Raw genomic sequence first — 9,146 nt, 5'->3', positions numbered from 1 at the left:
GTTTCTGAATGTAGCCGCGCTTCTACAGCGCTGCGTTACTGTCTGGGCTTTGGGGAGGGAGACCACAAGAAATGATAGAACAATAAAAGATCCTGTCATTCTAATACATTTTGGAGTAATTTATGCAGCCAAAGTAAAAGAAACAGATGTTGGCTCCAGGAAGTAAATTAGTGAAGTCAGAAAACCTGAAATGGCCCTTTGAGAACACATAATGGAAGAACTAGAAAGAAGAGCTTGTTAGTGGGGGCCCAGAAGGCCTCTGCTGTGCACAAAGGTTTCAGTCTAATTTTAATGCCCCACTGTTGAATTCTCAGCTCCAATAATGGAGTTTGAGGAAGTCTGTCTTTGAGGATGTTATTAGGTCATGAAATCAGAATCTTCTTTAGTGGGATGGTTGGCATTGTACATGTAGGCTTGAAAGAGAACTTTTGTATTTTTAGAAACTAAGGACACAACTAGAAGGGACCAGAAAACAAGCCCTCAGTAGGCATTGGATTGGTCTTGACTTTTGACTTTCTGATTTCCAAACTACAGGAAAGAAAAGTATCCGGCTCCTAACTGATGCATCCTAACAATGATGTACTAAAGTGATACAACAGTGGAAATCAGCTGGGCAGTGGTGGTGCATGCCTTTAATACCAGCACTTGGGAGGCAGAGACAGGCGGGTTTCTGAGTTCTAGGCCAGCCTGGTCTACAGAGTGAATTCCAGGATAGCCAGGGCTATACAGAGAAACCCTGTCTCAAAAAACAAAAAACAAACAAAAAAAGTGGAAGTCATGGAACTCTGTGATGAATCATGCCACTGTAGCACAACAAGAATACCGAAGAGGATCAGTGCTATTGTTCTTCACAGATGGAGAACTTGTTTTTGTTTTTGTTGTTGTTTGATTTGTTTTATTTTGTTTTTGTGGCATCATGACAATCGAAAAAGTTGATGAATCCACTGAAGGACATTTTTAAGACAGAATTTACATGTCCCTGGCTTTCCCCAGTGACAGGTAAATGTCAACAGAGCACAGCCTCTAAAGAACAGCCTCCGTCTTCAAAATGTCTTTATAAGACAGAGTACTCCAGTACTTACTGGGTTTGAAGATAAACCATCCTTACATTTTTGTCTCTTCAGCATTACCAAATTATGAAGGACTTCATAGTGAAGATAAAACTTATAATATGGCACTTAAGTGTTTGCTATACTCTTAGAAAGACCCCCAGCTGTGGCTTTGAGCTACTCGGTCAGACACAGGCCTGCTGGGGCTCTTAAAAAAATTCCTCAAGGCACTCAAAGGTTGAGACAGCAGAGCTTTTAAGGATGTCTTTAAAGAAATTAAAAGCTGCCTCCTTTCATGTAACACTATCAATAAACTAACAAAAATAATCAGATTGAACTGTGATTTTCATTTATTAAAAGAGAAAAGAAAAAAGAAAACAGGCTGGAAAAGTCAGTTATGTTCTAGGAATGAGAAATGTTGATTTAAAAAATAAGACTTTGGATTCCAGCACTAATTGGAAAATATAATTCATGAGGTATAATTTTATTCACTTGGCCTAGTGAAGGATATTTTCAATGGTTTTATTTTTTTCTTTTTGATTGTAGAAAACATTCTCCAAGAGAAGGCATGAGTATATAGATATAAAAATACATATCCTTTTTCATAACATTGGTCTCTATAACTACAGATACAGCAGTTCATTCTGTAAATAACCTTCTGAGAGAATTATCATTCGTTCTCTCACCGACCAGCCATCCTGTCCTAGTGGGTGAGCTTCAGACCATTGAGAATCCCTGCCTCACAGACCAAGACAGATGGCATCTGAGGAATGAAAGTCGAGATTTAACTCTGGCCTCACACACATGTGCACTCGCATTGACATGCACCCATATGAATCTCATATACACACCTAAGAAGCAGTCATGGTCTCGTAATTATTGCTAATGGCTTCCTTATTAAAGCCACTTCGTTAGGGGCTTTGCAAATAAATAAAATGAGAGGATATTTTAGAATACATTTAAAGTACAATTGCATTTTCCTCTTACTAGCAATGCTGTCCTGATGTGAGTAAAGGGATGGAGAGAAGGTTTAGGCTAATTGCAGCTGCTAAGAGTTTTTAGATTTTTAATACAGATGACTTTTATAGTTTTGAAATTGAATATTAATGAAATATACATTTTAACGAATCACTTATGTTAATGAGGCACAACAGTAAAATAAATGAGCAGAACTAAGTTTGTAGAAGAGAATTTGGTAATTACACAGAAGTATGCTAAGTTGCTCAACCCCTTTGCTAAATATTTAGACCCTTTGTAATCCTGATGGATGTGAAGATACCTTTATGTGCTACTGGGAGTAGTTAACCTAAGTTCCCTGCTCTGGGGAAGGTGCACCATTGCTGTTAATAGATGGAGATACACTAGTGACAAAGGTTTATGATGTCATTATGGCAGTGAATTACAAAGTGATAAGCTTGTCTGCTATGGCTTCTGTGTTCAGTTTCCTACTATGTTCCATGTGTTTAAGGTTTAGTTTCCAGGTTGTTTCCACTGAGAGATGTTTGGACCTGTAACACATAGGCCTTAGAGAGAGGAGAGATTGTAATTGGGAGGATGACATCAAAGTGTCTCTTCCTCTTTGTCTCTGGTTCTCAGCCATAGTGAGAAATGCATTGGCTCTCACAAGGTGCTCTTGGTCAAAGGTGATAGCTTCTTGTAGGTGAAGAAGGGATGAGGACAACAGGCTACATAAAGAAGCCTACAAAAGTGTTGGAGAAATAATTCTCTTCTCTGTTTAGCTTTACTACCTCAGGGATTTCATTATTGTATTAGGAAGTTGACTGTTGTACATCATATAATCATAAATACATGTATTATTCCCATACATCTGTGGATTATAATTTAAAAATCCAATACATGAATTTTATGCAAGGATAAGCTCATGGGTGATGAGCACCATTCTTCATTCCCTTAGGTAAGACCATTTAAAAATGTACTCTTCTAGCTGTGTTGAAATATGCATTAGTGTTAACCATGGTTTCTACTGAGAAATACAACAGTGCATTCCTTCTAACCATAGATGTTCCCATTGCTTTTACTTGCTCTTGTCTCCTCTCACTTTACTCTATAATCTCTGATGATGTCTTTTGTATTATCTTACTGTGTGAAAACAGCTTTTAAAGTTTCTATATTAACAAGTTTATATGATTATTTCCTTTTGGTACCCAGCTTTCATTTACTTTCATTTCATATCCACTTTGTACTAAATGACAGATTTTATCTCATTATTGAGGAGTAGTATTCCATATTATGTGCAAGTGGAAACTATGTACATGGCTGTGTCATTATCTATTCATCAGTTGGTATACTAAAGTTGGTATAAATGCTACATTAAAAGTGGGTGTACATGTGTCTCTTCTGTAAACTGTGTATCTTTGGCTTTATCTCCAGTAGTGGGAATGCTGAGAGCAATTAAAACATAAACAAATAAAAAATTATGCCAGTATGACTTATTAGGAATTAAGAGACAAAAATGTTCTTTATGTGGATGAAAATACATTGAACTCCATGTATCCCAAAGGAGAAGTAAGAGAGCTGGGCAAGGATGGGACACAGGCACCTGGAATGGACCTGGTCTTTGTCAAAGTCACTAAGTGTGTCAAACACTGGTTACAATACAGTCTGAGAACTGGTGGTTAGTCCAAAGCACTTAGCTCACTGATTCTCAACAACATTCCTAATGCTGTGACCCTTTAATACAGTTCATTTTGTTGTGGTAACCCCCAACCATAGAACTATTTTTGTTGCCACTTCCTAACTGAAATTTTGCTACTTTTAGAAATGTAATGTAAGCCGGGCGGTGGTGGCGCATGCCTTTAATCCCAGCACTTGGGAGGCAGAGGCAGGCGGATTTCTGAGTTTGAGGCCAGCCTGGTCTACAGAGTGAGTTCCAGGACAGCCAGGGCTACACAGAGAAACCCTGTCTCGAAAAAAAAAACAAAAACAAAAACAAAAAAAAAAAAAGAAATGTAATGTAAATAATTTTGGAGATAGAGGTTTGCCAAAGAGGTCATGACCCAAAGTCTAAGAACCGCTGACTTAGTTGATGATCCTAATGACTTCATGCACAGTACATGTTTAGAATACATGGTAGGGTCACACAGAAGGTAAATGGTTATTACAAATAAGTGGCTTACGACAAGTCAGACACTTTCCCCACATGGTCACCCACACTTGTGATTGTTTGCCGTTTTGATGTTAGTCATTCTTACTGCCGTATAGTGACATCTATTTGTGCTTGTATTTTCACTCTCCTGCAGAATATGGATTTTAGGCACATTTTTCTATACTTATATGCTGCATGTCTAGCTTATGGGGGGCTTGGGGAAAATCTTTTTGAGTCTATTGCATCTATGTGTTAGATTGCTTTGAAGTTTTTGCTGCTGAATTTCTTTTATTCTTACATATCATAACTGTTCACACTTTCTCCCATAAAGTAGGCTTCTTTTCATTCTGTTAGATGCTTATTGTACAAAAGCTTTTTAGATGAGATATACATGTGTCTCATCTCTCTTTCTCTATCTATATAAATTTTCCTTTGTTTTTGCACAGTATGATAAATTTTTCCATCTCTTTACAACCTTTCCTAGTTGTATTCTAGTACTAGGTTTTAATTTTACTGTGTAATTTACTGTAAGTAGACATTTTTCATATTTTTGTTAAACAGTGTTTCAGTACTATTCATTTGTGTATGGATCTTGGATTTCTCCCAATATTGTTTTTAAAAGGATAGATGTTAGTTGGTTACTGGTGCAAGGCTTTCTACTCTGCTATACTTGTTTACAGGTCTGAGAATTCATCGCTTTACTATTTTATTGGTTGTTTGGACTGTTTGGCTTTGATGTAAGTTTTGAGATTAGTTAATGATCTCCTTAGTGATCTGTTTTGCTGAAGACATCATGTGATGTTTAAGTTTATTAATTCATATATGCACTGAAGAAACATGGTAGATATGGTTTACCTAGTACTTTTGTTCAAATAATCATTGTTTTCAAATGTAACTGGCATGGATTTTGATATGCTTGATAACATTGTTTTCTGCTTGAAATGTAACCAAGTCATATGTGAAGAATACTTGTGAGTGATAAAGGAATCAGTTATTCAATATGATTTTATTTTGATGTACTCATGTTTCTCCCATATTTCAGTTGGGAAAAATAGTACTTTTATTTTGCCTATTTTGCCTATTTATATGGTTCTTAAAAAGTTCAATATAAATTTGAGCCTCATTTTCAAGTAGAAAGAGCAGTAGTAGGCCCTCTTCCCTATCTGTGCTTCCTGTGGATGATCGGACTTTATTTGATAACTAAGGAGATAATTTAAAAGCGACCTCACCAAAATATAATGGAGCAAAGCTCTTCTTTCAAACTAGGTTTTAACTTATAACTTGACATCCAGAATCACATGACAAGAAGAATCTACATGAGGATTTACCTAGCCTAGATAAACATTGGCATGTCTGTGGGCTTATTGCAATTGGTAATTGAGATCTTGAATACTCATTCTGAGTGAAGGTGCCATGATTTCATAGGATGGATCCTAAAGAGTATAAAAATGAAGAAAACTAGCTCTGCATAGAAATAAATCAGCCAACAGGATCCATTAGTTTATTCTCTTGCCATTCTTGACTGTGGAACTGATATCTTAAGTTTCTGTCTTATTTTCTCTTCAATAATAGACTGTGGCCTAGACTGGTAAAGCAAACAAATTGTTTCTAAGTTGCTTATTACATTTGTCACAGAAATAGAAATGGAAGTAGAACACTGAAATAAAAATATCTGATTATTATTAGGCATTCATGCCATTAATGAATTCAGGCATTCATTAAACCCTGAATTAATACATTATATTTAATTTAAACATTGTGGCAATAAGCTTGAATTCCTAAGTTTTAAATTTTAAAGTATGTGTTTGTTCGATTTGGATAAATGCTTATGACCTTCAAGCGTGTACAAAACCACTAATAATTCATGAACATATCAATGGTAAAATCACTCTTATCTTCGATATGAGAACATAGCCACATACTCTTCTTTGTGGTGCATTAATGGTAGAAAATTAACATTCTCAAGATGAGTGAGAAAATAATATTATGAAGAGAATCAGGCTGAAGGCGTTCACAGTTTTCTGCTCAATAATGTTAAAAGGGTTGTATAGTGGGTGAATTAAAAGTAAAAATACTTTCTTTTTCTTACAAAAGATCTTTAATTATACTTCAAGAAAATTCAAGTGAAATATGGAAATTAGCAAGTAATTTTCCCAAATGCATAAACTTAAAATCCTCTTTCTGTTTAATGATCTAAATTCACTTTCTTGAAGAGTTATAAAAAGGCAAAACTCAGAAGAAAAAATAATTTAGCTTAGTTGCATAAAATGTTTCCATATCTCTGAACATTTGTCTAATGTCCTTGACCAGCGTGGACATAATCAAATCCTTCTTACTATAAACATAGAGTTATTTGGTTGCTACCCAGGTACTACCCTTGCTGTTTTAGAAGACAAGAGGGAATCTTCACACTGGATAGAAAAATCAAAGTTTAACTCTTTGTCGACATTGTGGAAAGCAAGTTACATATATTTAATTATAAAGTCTCTATAATATTTACATAGTTTCTAACTTTGTGATTACTCTCTTTGGAAGATGTACAACTAAAATTCAGATTAGTTATTACTGATCCAATGATATGTGGTTAATAAAAAAGACAGCCATGGATCAATGCTACTTTCATAAGACTTCAAGGTGTAGGTGCTTTGACCTACAGTGGCTTATTTTAACAAAACAAATTGTACATTAAAAATTAATTCTAATGGCTGGTGAGAACACAGTTGGTAAAATATTTGCTTTGTGGCTATATGGATAAAAATTCAAATCTCAGCATTCATGTTAACAGACAAACAATTACATGAAACAGGTACTGTGGTGTACATTTGTGACCTCAATACCAGAGACAGAGATTGGAGGATCTCTGTGGATCTGACTTGCTATTCTAGCCAACTCATTGAGTTGTCTCAAAAGAGAGAGAGGGCTGAAGGAGGGAGGGAGTGAAAGGGAGATGGAGGGGGAGGAGGAGGGAAAAAGGAAAGGGAGGAGAGAGAGAGAGGCAGGGTTGAGAGAGGAAGACAAAATAGAAGGAGAGAGAGAGATTGAGAGAGAAGGAAGGGAGAAAGAGAGAGAGAAAGTTACTGAGAGGAAAGAAGAAGCTGCAGCCCTCACAGATCATTTGGGCATGGGTAGCTTTAATTATGCTGTGTTTACTTTAGATGTCCTTATTTTCTTTTCTCTAAACCACAACTAAATCCATCTAGGTTCCAACTTAAACAGTTAGTACCAGTTGTGCTGTTTTCCACTTGGACTCACTCCCTACTCTGAAGAGAATGCTTCTTTATTCTCTTTCTCTACTTTCCCATTTCCCTAGATTCCTAAATTCTTCCTAAAGCCTGTCAAATGCAAGTCCATGCCCTGGACTTTGCTGTCTTCTATGTGTATTTAAAAATACCTTTATTTTAATATGGGTAGTATCAAACCGACAATCAAAACATGAGATCACTGGTGCCTCCTTAATTTACTTTTCTCCTTTCACAGGGCCCCAGGCTGTTGATATGTATCAGTTGATTTCATCCCTAAAACATTCCATGTTCACAGTACTATGGCAAGTGTATTGCCCTTTGTGAAAGATAGCAGTCAGTTAATGGAGAAGCATATTTTAACTGTTGGAAGAAAAATAAACTATCCATGCAGTTGAGGCAAGAGACCTATAAATGTGGGAGTAATAAGTTATTGAGAGGAGAGAAAAAGCTGCCCTTATAGATCATTGACAATGGGCAGAATAAGATGAATAGAAAAATCCTGACTCAGCCGGGCAGTGGTGGTGCATGCCTTTAGTCCCAGCACTTGGGAAACAGAGGAAGGTAGATTTCTGAGATCGAGGCCAGCCTGGTCTACAGAGTGAGTTCCAGGACAACCAGCCCTATACAGAGAAATCCTGTCTCAAAAACTGCACCCCCCAATAAGAAAAGAAAAAGAAAAAGAAAAAGAAAGAAAATCCTGACTGAAAACAGCTCATAAAACAGAAAAAAGAAAGGAAGTGTCTTATGACTACAGTAACATTGCTGTGTGTCTACATATCCAAAAGAATTGAATGAGCTCTGTTGGGAAGGTTAATGTACCATGATTTCTATCACAGTATTTTTGTTGTAAATGCTAACATTCATCTTCATTTCTACAAGTTAAACTAATTAGCAAGTGACTAAATTAGCCCACATAATCTCTGTATATTTTTAATATATATTGCAGAGTTTAATGTCCAACTGAGGAGGCTCCATTTCTTTCCTTAGATGCAGAATTACTGTAGGTGAATGACAAACTAAACATAATCAGAGTTTAAAAGTCTGGTGGAAATAGGACCTTTGGAAGGGAAAGAGTCTTTGGGTACAACATGAGAAATGTGTCAGAAATTTGTATTGTTCCTCTTTACTAATTTCTACCCACTGCAAACTTTAGAAATTCTTGGGCTCTCATATTCTAAACAGAAGAGGACCATAAATATTAGACATTATAACCCCTAGACTTGCAATGCCTGTGAAAGGAAACTTTCTCATGATCCTGGAAATATCAGAAAATAGACCCTCACTCTCTTCCTCTGTGGTTAAGCACAGATACCATGTGGTCCTAGAGGCACTTGACTATTATTTTTTTCTTCCTACCAAGTTCTATGAAGGAAAATAAGGAGTAAAAGTGAAAAGGTGGAAATACTTTAGCCATATGATTAAGCTTCCAGACAGGTATGACTGAACTTGCAGGCAGTGTCATGAGTACCATCTAACTCTAAGGAATGTAATTCCATGAATATTTCATTAATAATTTTTTAAAAAGTGTTTCATTTTATTTTTACTTATGTGCATGCATTTGTTTCTCAGTATGTGTTTGTGCATATGAAGGTCAGATTCAGATAAGGGTGGCAAATCCCTTGGATCTTGAGTTCCAGGCATTTGTGCCTGCTTTTCGGAACTGTATTTGGGTCCTTTTGCAAGAGGAGTAAGAACTCTGAGCCAAGGTGGCATCTTTCCAACCCCTAACTTGTACTTTAGGTTAGGCAG

The sequence above is a fragment of the Mastomys coucha genome, unplaced genomic scaffold (assembly GCF_008632895.1).
Source record: "Mastomys coucha isolate ucsf_1 unplaced genomic scaffold, UCSF_Mcou_1 pScaffold3, whole genome shotgun sequence".
Classification (NCBI taxonomy): Eukaryota; Metazoa; Chordata; class Mammalia; order Rodentia; family Muridae; genus Mastomys; species Mastomys coucha.
This window is presented reverse-complemented; position numbering follows the sequence as displayed.